General features: G+C 28.8%; 1 protein-coding gene across 1 annotated transcript in view; it reads right to left on the bottom strand.

The window, feature by feature from the left end:
• The window catches only part of LOC117172292 (tubulin polyglutamylase TTLL5), a 173,198-nt gene extending 161,410 nt beyond the window's left edge, over positions 1–11,788 (bottom strand). The window contains exon 1 of the mRNA XM_033360049.1: positions 11,386–11,788. The gene's annotated coding sequence lies outside the window, so the exon portion shown is untranslated. The remainder of the gene's footprint in view (positions 1–11,385) is intronic.
• Between the last annotated feature and the right edge of the window lie 5,931 nt (positions 11,789–17,719).

Below are 17,719 nucleotides of genomic sequence, written 5' to 3'. Positions count from 1 at the left end.
ATGTATGTATATATAAATGTCCATGAACCAGTCAGATCACAGTCTCAGTTACTTTACAGTACGCTGTAAACTGTTAGAAAAATCTGTACTAGATTTAGTATACACAAAACGGAAGGAATAAGTCATAACATGAAATTAAATTTAGTATACCTGCGTACAGTAAATTTAATTTATTCATACTGAATTTAAAATATGCTTATACTAAATTGCATGTACGCGTATACTACATTTAGTATGATTATACTAAATTTACCATACGCTGCTTGTATACTAAATTTAATTTTATGCTGTGCATTCTTGCTTCCACTGCATTTATACTAAATCCAGTACAGATTTTTCTAACAGTGTATGATGGCGTTGTGATAAAAAATCTTAAATGAGATGGAGAAATGTGATAAAGTGCCTTTTTTCTTTTAAAAAGGTGACTATAGTGACCTTTTCTTAAAAAATGGACTAAAAGGTAACTTGAAAAAAGTTAATAGAAGTAACTCAAGTAACTGTGTGTTTAGGATGAATACTGGATAGGTATTACATAATTATGTTGATGCGAATGGAAAATAAATCAAGTACAAAACGGAAATAAATCATTTTCATAACAAGCGAAAGCACCATTAAAGGGCCAAGCCATATGAGGAAATGAATGGTTGAACAGTGCTTTCTGTGTGACATACCTTATGCGGAAATATTATTTAAATTCTGTTTGAAGCACCTGGCGATGATGATGCGCATTACAACACGACGTGACCGGTAGTAACCACGGAACATCGAGATAGAAAACGTGTTTCCTACATAAGAACCATCGCCGTTGTATACAGTATTACAATACTATGCTATGATTTCTAATGACTTCTAATTTCTATACGTATTTACCCAAGAAAGTATTACACAAACCTTTATCTTAAATTCAATTTAATTCATAATAAGGCATTTATAACAAATACGTCGACAAATTCAAATTAGAGATAGGTATTTATCAAATATAATATATATTTATACGGTCAATTTTAACGAGCATATGATTTGTTTCTTGTACTAAATCCTCTCTAAATTTTCATATTTTCAGTAATAGCGGAGTGGAGTCATGGTCATAAGTATAATAGGCTCTTTTTGTAAAAAATGTCAAGTATTCAGTGTTTAAAGTTTGATATAAAAAGGACTGTTTGGCATATTAACACCTAATCTCTTTTGTTGTTCAAGTCCTCTGATGGATGAAAGGAATGTGTTGGATGTAAGACGTTTTCTTCGAATGTAACTTAGGTCCAAAAAAAAATATTTTCAAAAACTAATAAGTTTACTTAAATTAGATAACTTGGAACTGAATTCTGTTCAATGCTTTTCCTAATTATTGAAACTATTTTGATAAATATTTTAACTGAAGCAATGTATTTTTCCTTGTTGTTTTATTTATTTTCCTTGTTCTACAAATCTAATTTACAGGGTGGATATTGTATTTCTGTAGTTCAAAGAATTTAGGGTGTTTCTATAGTTACATATTGCTGACTCAGAATTCATGTCGACATGCCCGTGACATATACCTAACTGAATTTAAAAAAAATAAATAGGGTTAAGAATCATGAAAAAAAAGTTGATCATTTTAAGTCCCAGACAATTTTCACATGTGCTTATCAATAAATATTTTCTAAAACTATATCAATAAAGTTATAAATACTTCTTTACCTATTAAAAACGTTAGCCACACCTAGATGCTTGTTCGAATCAATATTAAACTAATTATAAATAGTTTAAAAATAGGAGTAGTAGCAGTACACTACTTTGTCGGTTTAATTATTGATTTAGTGATGCGAATTAAGTGGGATATCTTAAACTTACGAACTTTAATTAACGTATAAACAATTTTAATTAAAATGTCAGCGAGCGGTAGCGTAACATTTGCTCGGGTAATTTCTGTTTAAAATGCATATATCCCGTGCAGAAATCGCCAAGTATCTTCTCGGTTCCAAACATGGACCATGTTGGGGTAGTGTGAAACTTCCTAAAATGGACGAAGGATGGCGTAGTACTATACTCTTTTTCAATTTTCAAGTGTCAAATTTTACAAAGTGTGTATAATTGAAATTAAATTTATGAAAATTCTTAAAATAAAAAGCGATCTAAAAGTCCGAAGGCATGAAGCCATCAGCAGCATCCTTTACTTATGCGATGAAATTACAAGTAAGAACTTCTAATAATTATAATGAATATGACGGACGTGAATTAAGAAATTATTGTGCAGTCCGCTATCTGAATAATGCCGGACATGGGCTTGTAGGGGTCTACTTTTTGTGGAACTCAGATTCCCCCACTCTTGGCACCTGGAAGCGCCATCGAATTCGCGTCCGATCTTCCTGAATAGTGATTCGGTAAGTATTTGATTAATTATTATATGTACGATGAAGCATTAATCCGGTACATAGTTTATTTTCGTACATTAATTTGAGTAGCACTATTCAGAGAAACAGGATTGAAATGGCGGCGCTCGAAACGATAGCGCGATGATGGGGGATGCGATCGAGCAAAAGTGAGGAGAAACGGCACTATTCAGAGCGACATTCAGAGTGCGGACTGTATATAGATTTTGATAATGCAGATGATGAAGAAAAATCAGAATCCGCTGAGATAATGAATGAAGTGCCACAATTTGGAATTTCGAATCAGATTGGATAAAATGTTTTAAGTTTCAAACTTTCATACGTTCAGTTTTCAACTTCAATTAAAATAAAAAATATTTTTGCGTAATTTCTACTTTTAAATCAGAAAATAAAAAATTGCAAGATATCAATCATAAACTAGCGCCAGGCCTGGTTTAAGTCTGGGTCAAGCTGGCCGATCAAGTCTGGCTCTGGTCAGATTTAGCGTTTCATTCGAGCTCGACCTAGGCTAGATCGCCAGGCCAGGGCCTAGTTTTGCCAAGCCTGGGCTCTACTTGGGCCATGCCAACATTTCTACAAGGGCTATTACAAATTCATTTCTTGACCTTTTAGTATCAGATTATCATACTTTCTAGTGTTTGACTTAATTTTTTAAAATATATATTGGGCTTTGGCTAGTTTTAAATCTCATTGTCTAAAGTGGTCGAATTTTTCGCAATCGCCCATAAAATCAATTGCTTTTAGTATAAGTTTGGACGAGGCATTTTTTAAGGAATACACCAGTTATTTTATTTTTAAATCCCTATTTTAGTCTCTCAGACACGTATTTTACGAGCAATACTAACTTTAAGTGTCTATCAAATTCTGAGATAATTCAGAAAAACACCTTAGAATACCCTGTAAGTTTCTCATCTTTAATTTTTAATTGATAGGATAATTTTGACATTTGTATTGTTATAACTCTAAGAAAACACACTTTTGCAAGCCTGGAAGATCAGATGCCTAAACATGCATTACAGTTCATGAATTCAGACGTTTCAACTTTTAAATGCGAATAAGCTATTGGAAGAACTCTGACCCTGTTTTTAAGACTATAGCCTTCTTACAAATTATTAAGTAAAAAGTCTTTTTAAAATGCAATCCGTACTTATAACTTACTTTATATTGACATCTTTATACACTATATAAGTTTGAAAGTTTCACTGACCCCATAGTTGTATATCTATCAATGAAAATACAGTATTGAGTACACACTCAGAGAAATTTTTGTTTGATTGAAGCAAAACTTATTTGATTTAAACACGCCATTGTTTAATTTTAATTTAAACCAATTATATTTGTATCAAACAAATTCTTTCTTTGATATAGGGTAAAACAAATGTTTCTTTGATTAAAAAAAAAAAACATTTTTCCAAGTCCATGGATTGGAGTGGATTAGGTTGGAGTAGTTTTGAATGAATTGGAATGGTTTGAAAATAATGGGATTACATTGAATTGGAATGAATTGGATATGGAGTGGATTTAATTTTAGTGTATCACATTGGAATGAATTGGAGTGGATTGGATTAGATTTAATTTCCTTTTGGGTTTTTAAATTAGGACCCTATGCAACCTATTTACACTTATGATCGACTGGTATGATAAAAAATGTGCCGATCTCGTAACAAGGTTGGACCGAGTTTTACAAAGTCGCGCCGACTTAGGGTCGGTGGAAATTCGCACATGGGTGGGGGGGGGTGTTATGGCCTGGGGGCCCTTTGAATGTGGGGGCCATAAAAGTGCTTAAAAATACGTAATCTGAATAGCACTTTCGTTTAAAAGAAGATTGAAGCTGAGAAAATTTTAAGATTCCTATTATTTCAACTTGTAATATTTCATATTTTCCTGAAATTTTTTTTTTTTTTATTAATTTTTGGGAAATGTTGAATAACAAACAAAAAGTACCAAGTTAGTCTTCAGTCATTTTGTATAAATTTATGATTTATGATTATAATTCAGTTTTAAAAGGTTCCTTTCAAATTAACAACATTTATTTCCAAATTTTTCTATTTAAAACCTTATTTTCAATTGCTACGAACTTTGATTTTTTACAGACTATTTGATTCTTGAATGCTTCCTATTTTAAATAGTAATAATTCTCCAAATCTTTAATTTCAGTTTCGTAAAAACCGTCAGTAAATAAATTTAAAAATCTGCACTTTCAAGCGCCTTATTCAAAATATTAAATGCTTGAAGGATTGTTAGGAACATAATATATTGTTGTTTTCTCCACAATCTTAGCACTTTCACTTTCAGTAAAAAAGATAAATCTACATAACCTATGTACTCATAATTACCTACTTCACGTGCATACTTTAATATAGTTATTTTTAAGCTATTCTGATTATTTCAAAAAATGGAAAACGCCGTTAGTTTCATTTGGAGCCGTTCAGCGTTAACACAATCGCTTTAGGCAACCCACCTATGCGCTGCCTTCGAGATGCATTCCGTGTCAAGGATGCTGTGAAATGGAAAGAGTTCTGATGTTTCCGAGATTACGCTACATCAAGATAAAATTTTTCAATTCACAGTCCATTGATTATTCTGTGATCATACTTCTCGGAAATCAATTTCTGTGGTTCACTTTGTACATTGATTAAATATAAATAATGGAGCACAGAGTATACAAAGAAAAACAAATGCACGCATGCACTAAAATTAAATTGAATTTCAATTGACGAAGTGAAACTGAAGTTTCTCATGCATTTCCAAGTTTTATTTCTTTTAAAGTTTTAATAAGACATGTTTATAACATGTTTATTAATAAGACTGTTGTTCTATTTAAGCAATAAAATTAAATTTACCTATAATATACGATTTGGAAAGTTTTAATAATGTATTGTACTGGTCTACATCATCCCGGATCCCGAGGCCTCTGTAGGTTTTTAATGTGGTTTAAACGAATCTGTTCACTGAAAATCAAAATAGCTTCAAAAAGAAAATAAAAGAGCTGTGCCAATTTGATCAACAAATTCGAATTCAGTAAACATAATTCTCCAAGAAAAGTCTTTTAAATTATTTTGGGTTATTTTCTACCCTTAGAGTCACACCTGGATTCCCTCAAAAACATCCCCATTCCTGATAAGTTCTTTAAATTTATTAATAGGTATTCTATTTTCAACCCGTGCACATATATAAAACACGGATATCGGGATTTATTGAAACCAAATATTGTCCTAATTTTTTTTCTTCAACTGTATAGGCATTTATTCTGAGGACATCAAGGCGTGAATTTAGGTATAAATAACTTGATCGTAAAATATCCTAGATATTCGCTGCTTCTCATAAATTGGGATTTCTATGTTTTATACTGGACTTTTTTATTCTGATTTTTAAACTGAATAAGTATAATATTTTTTTAGTTTCACGATACATTTTTACATATATTTTATTTCTACCACATTAAATTTATCTTATTGTTTGATTATGTGATATAAGAACAATATAGAAAACTTTTCTTTGTACAAAGTAAATATTGAACGAAAATTAACGAACAAATTTAAAGTTTTTGCTATAGATCGGTTTTTCTGAGGGTCTTAGCATGCAAAGAACCAACATAATTGTAAGTAAAATCCAACAGATGATCTAGTGGTTCAGTTTTCAGTGACTAGCTACAAAAACGATTCTTCCAGTCGACCTGTCACGAGAATAAACGAGAAGTTTGACACGCTTAATAGCTTTGCAATGGCCCTTGTTAGGGGCTCATATTATATTCGAGCTCCAGTTTAGAATCCTATGTATTGTCTTTTTTTAAGACCTCCTATAAATCCACAATCAGTTTTAATTTCTTCCCCGGCGGTCTTGATGCTATTTAATCGTCAAAATAATGTGATGACTAAATTAGAAATTGACCTAAAAACCCCAGCTCTTTTTTTATGGGAGCATTATCACTTCTGAGATAGAAAAGAAGATGTAAATTTTAGTATAATATGAATCCGTAAAGTCCATTTTGAATCCGAAGACATTTTATTAGAATTTTTATTATTCGGAACGAAAGTGTAAACCAATGTATTTGAGATAACTTCCAAAAAACATTTGAATTAAAATATTTGAAAACAATTTAATTTTAAAGTTAATAATTATCTCATTAGAAATTATACGAAGTTCCCCACTCAGACTACTGACACTCTTTTTATTAAGTATTTTCCACCATACTCTTCTGTCCTAGCATACATCTCTATCTTATTTTACGTCCATGCTTTTTTTCATACAGACTCTCGTGTTTCTATCACTTCTTATGTCTCATCTAACTAGGTTCTCATTCACACATTCTAACCATTCTTTCCGCGGTCTGCCTTTAGGCGCACTGCCATTTACTTTACCTTGCTACACTTGTTTCGTTTGTCGTGTATTTGGCATTCTCCCAACATGCCCGAACCATCGTAACCAATTTCTTTCCCATGTGTCTACTAGCGTCTCTTCTGCACCAAATTCTTTTAGAATTATCTCGTTACTCGTTCCCGCATATTATGCGCAAGAATCTCATGTCCATTGCATTAATTTTACTCTTATTGATTGATCAGCAACCTGGGTCGGAGCAGTCTTGCGGGACGAACGTGTTATTTAAATAACTAACACGAAAATTCTGGATCAATCTAAAAAATGTATATCCCTTCCTCACATTACACCCTTCCCCAGACGGCAAACCGAATTCTTTATTAATGAAAAACGAATTCAAATTTACGAACAAGAATTAGTAGAAAAATTCAGTTTTTGTTCATACAGAATTCTTTCTGAATTCATGTTATAATCGTAGTATGACCGCGGAAATTAATTTGGAAGGAATTGAAAAAGAATTCGGGCGAACACATCAAGAACTGTAGCGACATAAAGAAATTATCATTTCTGGCTTCACGATTCATTCAAACTGAATAATCTTTCAAGTTTCATCCTATCCGTGAAGAATTCTTTTCCAATTCATTTATTGATTCATGTGGCCAATACATGAATATAGTACGTAATGAAATTTAATACATAATGAATGACAACAGTCTTCTTATGTATGTTAACGCGATGCTAATTGAATTATTTTTCAATTCAGTTTTAATATCGAAGAAGTCTCGAAACCAATTTCTCGCCACAAAAAAATTAATCTTTTATATTATTATATTATTACATTATACTTTAATATTTGTTTATATGTTCAAGTACACAATTATTTGCTATTACACAATCGGTACACTATTTATGATCGCACGCTATGAAAATTTTTATTTGCGCCGGTTCGAACCCTATATGTTTCGCATTCCTAACGCCTAAAACCTCGTGGTTAATCTAGCTTGAAGTATGAAATCCAAAATCTGAAATATAACCTACAGCTGGGCAGGGCCGTCTGCAAATTTTTGTGACCCATTCTATAAAAAATGTTGCTAATCGTGTTTTTTCTTAAAGCCTTAATCTTCTTACTAGAAAATTCATCTTTTGGTTCAAAATTTAACTATTTAATTAAGAATGCATCTTTTTTAGTTGAAAAATCAACTACTTTTTAAGATTCATGATTTTAATTGAAAATTCATATCTTTTGTTGAAAATGTAACCATTTTGTTTGAAATTAGTTTTTTTTATAGAGAATTATTTTTTTTGACTAACAATGTAACTATCCTATTTTTAGTTGAAAATCAATATTTTTGATTGAAAATTGATCTTTTCTAGTTGGAAATTTATGTTTTTTGATCAAAATTCCTCTTTTGTTATCAATTCAACTTTTTGGCTCTAAATGAATCTGGTTTGGTTAAGGATTTAACAATGTAATCGAAAATTTTACTATACGGTTGAAATCTATTTTTTTTTTTTTTTTGTTAAAAAATCATATTTTTTGTTTCAGTTGAACTATTTGGTTAAAAACGAGACTATTTTTCTAAAAATTTAATTTTTTCGTATATAATAAACTTTTTTGTTAAAAAGTCATATTTTAGGGCTGAAAATTCAACCGTTTTGCATTTAATTAATCCTTTTGGCTTTGAAATTAAACAATTTTGTTGAAATTCATGTTTTTTTGGTAGAACATTAATGTTCTTGTGGGAAAATAAATCTTTCTGTTTAAAAATTAATATTCAATTTAGTTAAAAATTCAACTGCTGGGTTGAATGTTGAACGAGTTTATTGAAAATTTATGCTTTTTTAGATTCTGTCACCTTTTTGGTTTAAAATTGAACTTTTTTGTTGAAAAGTCGTTTTTAAAAAATTAAAAATGAATTTTTTATCTAAGAATTGCACTATTCCATTTTTAGTTAAAAAGTTATTTATTTGTAATTTATTTATTATTTATAAAGTATTTCATGTTGCATTCAATAATCTAAAAGAGGAAATATTACAAAATTGCCTCTTTTTCTCTCTTTTAATCCTCAAAGTGTCTGGCCCAACCAAGAATATTTTGTCTATGCCCAAGAAGGTTTTGTCAGATTAGCCGCCCTTTCCAGTTTGCCTATGCTCACCAAAAATATTTATTTTACGCTCATCAAGAATTTCGGCGAATGTAGACACGATCTTTCAAAATAGCAACAATTCTAATTTGAAATCCTTATTGCAATGTATTTATTATGAATCCATTTTTTTCATTTAGTGCTTCGTTTAAATTATTTGCAAAAAATATTTTCAGACTGTTTTATCTTTTTTCTTTCTAAAGGCAAATCTCAGATGAAGCAGAACGAAATGTTCCATCACTCGAGATTATTAATAACTCGAGCAGCATTTCTTTTTCAGTAACAATCCTTTGAAGCGTCATACATAACGCCACATGCAACATATTTTTAAAATAATTCCTAAACGCTCCTAATAATACATCAACGAGAGGGAGAGAGAGAGAGATTTTGTTTCATCTCCAAATTATTGGTACTTGGAAAACTTTTTAAATATTCCCTTTAAATTAACTATAAAAAAATATTTCTTACTTTTTCTAGGAATATCGATTTAAGAAATGTGTATTCTTTTGTAACCCTTCAAAATTGTTGAAATACTTCTAAAGTTTTTATTCGAAATCTTCAATAACCTATATTTTGTTTTAAATGTTTTAAAGTTTCAAATTATTTGAGAATCTTTTAAAACTTTGAAATATATCTTAAAATTCCTCGATTTTTTCCAAATTAATAATTGTTAATTTGTTATTTATTAATACAAAATTCATGTTTTTAATCGTTTTACATCCTCTGTTAATATTACTTCTTTTAAATAAAAGATTGTACAATTTTTTCCAGCAATCTGAAGATTTTTTTTTTATTTTCTTAAAACCTTTAAAGATCCTTAAAAGGCTCCAAAGTTTGACCTCGAAATCTTGAAAATTTTTAATTTATAATAAGTTTGATATTATTTAAAATATAAAAACTTTTGATCAAATACGGAACTGAAGTTTGGTATGTTTCTGCACAATTGATATAATATAATTGAAGAAAATCCCTCGTTTTTATTATTAATGCAAAAGTGATGACTGTGTCACTGAATGTTAATATCTTGCAAAAAACGTATATAATTTTAAATAACGTTTTTTTTCATTAATATTTATTCCATGTCTGCATTAATTCACATTAAATTAATTTGAGAAATAAATAAAATCTCTAATTAAAAATTACTTTCGATAGTTGTGGATATCTTGGTAAGATTTTAATTTATAAAAATGCATGAATGAAACTGTTGCTTCATCTGTGATTTATTATCTTGTATTTTTTGTAAATATTTGTAATTTTCTACAATAATTCACGTAGATTTAAATGTGTTTTTGTGACATTGAATATCCAAATTTTAAAAAAATCCTGTAGTTTTCTGTAATACATAGTAGATTTGTACGACAAAGCAACAATAAACAATTAATAAAAAGTTATACAAATTTTTGGATTGTTGAAATTTATACTTTATTGTTAATTTTTTTTACTTTTCTACAAGACCATACATGAAAAATGAGCTATTTCTATTTAACTGTATTTTTGTTTGTTAAAATTGTACATTTTTTTACAAAAAATGACATGTCTTAACAAAAAATATCAGTTGTAGAAATGTTGTACTTGTTTTTAAAATTTTTTCCATCAGGGTTCTAATGAATATTTTATTTCCCTAATATAATTCATTTGATAATATACTTTCACAACTTATATTAATTGACTCGAAAAACTATTTTTCTCCCATTTCCTTAAATTGAAATAGTTTACTCTTCTCTTATAATATTGTTACTTTTAATCTAAAATAAGTTATAATCGAACTAATCCATTATTTGTAACTCAACAAACTGTTAAGTTTATTGTCAAACTAAATTTGAATGATCAATCTATATCCTTATGAATTGACTTTATACACATAGAAAACAGTAAAGTAAACAAAGTTTCATAACCTTGGAAACTTTTAAACAAATCTCAGAATATAATACATGTGTCGATAGAATTGAAGATTATCACAGAAAATTTCTGATTTGTGTCCGAATTACATCGAAAAGTAAGCGGATAAATGACCTTGAATCAGAAAACTAGAAACTATTAAAAATAGAGTTTTATATCAATTGCAAACAAAAACTCGATCGGAAACTTTTCAAATACTCCTAAAATTAGAAAGTTTCTCTGAAACTTTGCACACAATGCTATACTAAAAAATTCAAATCTAAAACTATTTCTTGCACGAATAATTCTCGAATAAAAATAAACCTAGTTGTGCTGAAGGCTGAGGATTAAATCCCGTTTAAAGGGGCGAATCGAACAGCTGACAAGACTCGAGAAGAGAAGAGAACTGTCATCTCAATTTTTCGAACCCTAAATTCACCCCCAAAATATGAAATTCTTCATAAGCTCAAAAACGCCTAACCTCAAAAATAGCCGGAAATGCAAATAAATATTTATCTATGAAAACAGCATCAGAGCGGGAAGGAAATAAAAAAAAGTGGACTGGTTTTGACAGAAGAGAGTGGCAGGCAGACGACGTGTGCCGTCCGCGTGTGATACGGAACAGTCGAGGCGCGAAACAATCCGAATGTAAATGTAAAATCGGGGGAGTGACTTACCAGGAAGGCCAAAAGTGAAATAGTAATTTTCTTTACTCGCTCTCAGCGGATTGTTGCATTCCCGGAAATTCACTTTAATCACTTGAAAATATTCGGACGCAATGTCAGAAAATCCGAGAAGTAGCTGCCATATCGCCTGGCGGCTGCTGGCGGCGCGACGAAGACTGACGTCCTCTATCAGTTGGTGGGCGAACTAATCGTGTACAGCCAGCAACAAAAAAAGTCTCGTTCAGCTTTCGATTTAGAGTCACGCGAATTTCACCGATAAAATATTTCCCTATCTCGAGACCTCGCGTGTCGACTCTGCGGGGTCGTTACACTTGCAAACTTTTTTGCTCTTCCGGATAATGTCAAAGATTCAGGAATTTATACGGCGGGACAATTTGAAGTCGAGAGGTTTTTTCGACATTTCTCGTGGGACTGTAGAGTGTAGCCCTCTCTAGACTGTGTTTGACTGAGTTAGGTCAATAAATACCCAATAGCCGGATTAGGAAACGGATCAAAAGTGGAAAAGTCATTGGTAATTGATCAGTTGTTACGAATGAGTATTAGTGAGAATTATTTATTTCAAATCGAAGACATTTTCTATGGGGCTTTAGTGGTTCAAAGATTTTTTATTGGAATTTTATTGGTTCAAAAATAAGAATATGTAAGTGTAACAGACGCGGATCCTGAGAAGGACCTTGAGGGGGTAAGGGGCAACACACGGTGGGAGGAAATGCACTTTTTTCGTTAAAAAATATCCAGAGCCTTCAATTTTGGTTCTATTCTGATTTTTGAAAAATTAAAGTTCATTAAACTTTTAAGAGCTTGACGCTCCGAACATCTATCTCCTCTATTTTTTTATAAATAATTTTTTCACCCAAAGTATGGAAAAACTGAAATTTTGTAAATAGCAATTTTTTATGCTTTAATAACTGATTAGGTAAACTTTATATTCTCTTCAAAGAATGTTTAGGGACTCTTAGAATACTAATAATTTGTTTATTATTCGATTTCTTTGTTATAAACCAATTTTATGAACAAATTGGCAAATAGTCTTATTATCGGTAAAACAAAATTCTGTTTGCTAAACGTGCTTCATATTAATGTAGGAATGGCATATAATTACAAAATTAATTTATAAGTTTATTGTAACCATTGTTATAAATAATTCTTGTGGCAAAATATTAAAAATTTGAGGTTTTTTCAAATTATAATTTCTTTCAATAGTCAGAACGAATTCAGGTATTTCTTAAAATAATAAATATTGATTAATATTTGATAAAATATTACAATTAAAATTTTTATAAACAAATTATATAAGCAAATTCAAAATTTTGGCCCTTTAGCATAGAACTGCGAGTCACAAATATATTTGGGAAGTAAGCAATAAACATTGTTATAAATAATTCTCATGCCAAAATATTCAAATTTCAGATTTTATCCAATTTTAATTTTCTTTAATCGCTAGAATGGCTACGGATATTACTAATATCTAATTTGTTTATACAAATTTAAATTATTATATTTGATCAAATAATAACAAATATTAATTATTTTAAGGCATACCTGAAGTCGTTCTGAGATTAAAGGAAATTATAATTTAAAAAAATCTTAAATTTTAATATTTTGCTAGAAGAATTGTTTATAACAATGGTTACAATAAACTTTTAAATTAGTTTTGTAATTATATGCCATTCCTACATTAATATGAAGCACTTTTAGCAAAAAAAATTGTTTACCGATAATAAGACTATTTGTCAATTTGCTCATAAAATTCGTTTATAACGAATAGATGGAATAATAAACAAATTATTTGTATTCTATGAGTTACCAAACATTGATTTAAGACAATATAAAGTTTTCCTGATCAGTTATTAAAGGGTAAAAAATTTCATTTTCTCCATACTTTGAGTGGAAAAATTATTAATAAACAAATAGAGGAGACAAAAGTTTCGAGCGTCAAGCTCTTTAGAATTTAATGAACTTTAATTTTTAAAAAAATTGTAATAGGAGCAAAATTGAAGGCTCTGGACATTTTTGAACAGAAAAATTGCATTTCTTCACACTGTGCAACAGCGCAACATCGGGAAATTTATGTATGTCCTAGGAATTTAGAAGTTTTAAGCAATTAGAAGAAACTATTCATAGAGTATTAAAACACAAATTAAATGGCTATCTTTGTTTAATAATTAAAGTTTGTTTAATAATTAAAGTTTGTTTAATAATATAAATAATGATTTTATGACATATACTTAACAAGGCTTTAAATTTAAGTTCGTGTTTTACAGATTTCAAAGGTAAAAATTTTATTCTTATTTTGCAATTTGTTACGAAAAAAATTAAATGGCTAAATTTAACATTCAACATGTACAATTTGAATTCTAAGCGCAATTTTTGTGGTATTTTGTGAATATTACAAAGTGAAATAGCCGTATTCATAATTTTTCTTACGCAATTTACAATTTGAAATAGCAAATTTCATTTCCAACATTTTGTGATAGATAAATCCAGAAAATAAAACTCTTTTGCTTTAAATAAATCAAACAATACACATGTAATTCAATTTGATTTTAAGCTTTTCGGTATTTTTTCAAAATTATTTTTTTACATTAGTCTTCAGCAGCTCCAGTTTAGAAATTACATTTTTTACATGCATATTTTTTTATGATAGCTATGCACACGTGAATTCGCAAAAATTTCCTGGGTTTTCCTGAGAAAGGTCATTTCTATTTATTCTTTATTTATTCTCTTGGTATTTAATTTTAACAGGGTGTCCAGCGATTCTTAGGAACAAAATTCACGGTCTTTTCCATGTTTTCCAGGTTAAGAAATCAAAATTTTCCAGGTCTCCTTTTTTACATCAAATAATGAAATAAGCGTTTGTCATACTTTTAAAAAATTAGCTATTTCATTTTTTATTGGCCAATAATTTCTAAAGAAAGCCGAATCGTAAATAAATTCTTAATTTTTTGCGAACATGAGTCGTCTTTGTGAAATCTTTAGGAATATTTTTAAATCTTTGTAATGTCTTTGAAATGATTGAAATCGTTGTGAAATCTTTTGAAATCTTCGTGAGGTATTACAAGCCTTAGTGAAAGCTTGAAATTTCGGTGAAATCTTTGAGAAATATTTTGGAATTTTTCAAAGTTTTTGTACGATATTTAAAATTTTTGAAATCTTTGTAAACTATTTCTTTAATCTTTGTTTGAGAAATATTTTATGTTTGTTTAAAATCATTGAAGTCTTTAGAAACCTTCTCAAATGTGTTGAATCCTTATGAATTCTTGAAAGAAATTGTGAAATCTTCTCTAAGTCTTTTGTATTCGTTTGAAATCACTGGAATATTTGAAATGTTTGTTAAATTTTTTGAAATCTTATAAAAAATTTTGATATCGCTTAAAATATTTGAAAGCTTTGAAATCTACGAAAACTTTGTGAATTTCTTTTAAATCTTTATAAAATCTTTGAAGTATTTTTGAAATGCTTCTTTAATCTTTGTTCGAGAAATATTTTCTGTTTGTTCGAAATTATTAAAAACTTTTCAAATCTTCTCAAATTTGTTGAAACCTTTTGAAATCATAAAAATCTTTTAAATGCTTTGAAATATGGTATACTGATTCCTTGTTGGAACCTTTGAAATTCTTGAAATGTTTTGAAATCCATAAGAATTCTTTAAAATATTTTCGAAATCTTTCGGTAATCTTTTTTAATCGTTTGAAATCTTGTCAAAAAATTTTAAATCGTTTAAAATCTTTGAAATGATTTGACATCCTTGAAATCTGATGTACTGCACCCTTGTTGAAATCTTTGAAATTCTCGTATTGTTTTGAAATCTTTATGAATATTTTATGAAATCTTTTGACATCTCCTAAACAAATTTTGAAGTTATTTAAAATCTTTGAAATGTTTTGAAATCATTAAAATCTTTTGAAAGTTTTAAAATCTTTGTGCAATGTTCGAAATCTTTGCGAAATGTTCGAAATCTTTGTGAATTCGTTGGAATTATTAAAATTATTACAAATCTTAGTGAAATCTTTTGATATCTCCTAAGAAAATGTGAATTTGTTTAAAATCTTAGAAATTTTTTGAAATCTTAGAAATGTGGTTTAATTTACCCTTTTTAAAATCTTTGTGAAATGTTCGAAATCTTTGTGAAATGTTCCAAATCTTTATGAAATGTTCGAAATCTTTGGGCATTTTTTGTGAAAACTTTTTAATCTGGTGTACACGCCTTTTTTGAATGTTTGAAATCCTTGAAATCTTTGTGAAATATTTTGAAATTTTTATGAAATCTTTTTTGAATCTTTGTTTGAAAAATCTTCTGTATTCGTTGAAGTCATTGCATTATTTGAAATATTTTTAAATCTTTTAAAATGTTTTAAAACCTCTTGAAATCGTTTCAAATTTTCGAAAGCTTTTAAATCAGGTGTACTGTACCCTTTTTCAAATCTTTGAAATCCTTTAAATTTTTAAAATTTTAAAATGTTTGTAAAATTGCTTTGAAATTTTTATTGAAATCTGGAGTGCGCGACTTTTTTAAATCGTTAACATCCGTGAAATCTTTATGAAATGTTAAAGATATTAAAAATATTTTGAAATGTTTCATATATTTTGAAATCTTTACAAATACTTTTAACCTTTGGAAATCGGTTGTACACTCAAAAACCGAGTGGGCAACCCCTCGAAAAATCGGTTGTATGGCCATGGCTTATTCTAATTCTGAAAATGAATTAACATCGAAATTTTAAACTAATAATTTTTATAATTTTTAAGTTGAACACCTCAACAAAAAGTGCCTTAAAATATCTTTATTTATTCTGTAATAAACAAAAGATCAATTATATCTTGACAAATGAAAATTTTTTCAGCAGCAACATTTTTTCTAAACGAGATGTTTCTTTTATAATATACTAAAAGATTTTAATTACGCTTTGCATTTCGATCAAATTACTGTTTTAAAAGAAAGAAAAAAAAGAATAATTAAAATACAAGGTTTTCGGGGAAAAAACAAGGAGATTTCCAGGTTTTCAAGGTTTAAACAAAATGCAAGGAGAGTTCCAGGTTTTCAAGGTTTTCAAGGTCACTAGACATCCTGTTTAAACATTTTAATTTAATGTTTGATTTTTTTCAATTTTTAGTAGAAGGAAACAGTAAAATTTTCAATTATTGTAATTTTAATATTAAAAGCCACACAGTCCCCAGGGGATAAAATACAGGGATCAAAGGGTACTTCTGATCCCACTCATACGATATTTTCTTAGCGCTCAAAAGGTGATAAATTCATAAGATTTCGAAACAATTCAAGCTTAATTCAAATGAGTTCAAATGAATTGGAAATTTTTATTTAATCAAAGTAATTCCATTGTTTTCCGTAAAACTGAAATTAATTTATAAGATTTTCATGTAAACAAGAAGAATTCGATGCAGTTCATAAAAAGCCAGGATGAATTAAAAAAAAATGCAAATAAATTGAAAACAATTTAAATATGTGAAAAAACTTCATTGAATTCAGTAACTTTAAAATGAGTTTAGAAAAATGTAAGGGCAATCAAAAGAATTGTATGAAATTCCTAAGAATTCCAGGTAAGGTTAAAGGATTTTAGGTCCAATTAAATAAAAACTTTAAAAAAAAATTTTAATCATTGAATTAAGTAGAATCGAGTAAATTAAAAAATTCAAGAGAATTTAAAAGAATTCCTAGTAAATTAATAAGACTTCAGGGTGAATATTAACAAATAATTTCAAAACTCTTTAAATCCTTGAGACCTAACTAATTTCTTATCAAAACAGTGTCTGACTCCAAAAAATTCAATTTAAGTTCAAAATACCTCAAATGAATGGGAAAAAATGTTTAAAATCGAAAAAATCCATGTAATTCAGTAAAATATCAAACTAAATTTAAAAAACAATCAAGAGAATGTTAACACATTCGAAAATATGAAAAAATGCATCGAATTGAATAAGTTTGGGTTGTTGTTAGAGATTGAAGAGAATTTAAAAGCATTTGATGAAATGTGAATTTAACGAAAAAAATTTTTTTAATCCATTCAATTGCGTAGAATTGAGTGAATTTAGAATAATTAAAAAGGATTCAAAAGAATTCTGTGTAGAATAATAATCTTTCATGTCGAATTCCAAATAAATTTCAAAAATAATTTGAAAATCTCTTTAAATGTTTAAAACCCTTATAATCTTGTAAAATATTTCCGCCTTTAAAATCTTCTTCAAGCTATTGAAATAAATAATAAATTTCTGGGAATCGTTTAAAATTCTTTTCTATCTTTTGAAATCCCTTAAAACTTTTTAAAGTTCTTGAAAATGCCTCAAATATTTCAAATCTTTTGCAAAC

The sequence above is a fragment of the Belonocnema kinseyi genome, chromosome 5 (genome assembly GCF_010883055.1).
Source record: "Belonocnema kinseyi isolate 2016_QV_RU_SX_M_011 chromosome 5, B_treatae_v1, whole genome shotgun sequence".
Classification (NCBI taxonomy): domain Eukaryota; kingdom Metazoa; phylum Arthropoda; class Insecta; order Hymenoptera; family Cynipidae; genus Belonocnema; species Belonocnema kinseyi.
The sequence above is the reverse complement of the archived record's forward strand: the minus strand, read 5'-3'. Positions and strand labels throughout refer to the sequence as shown.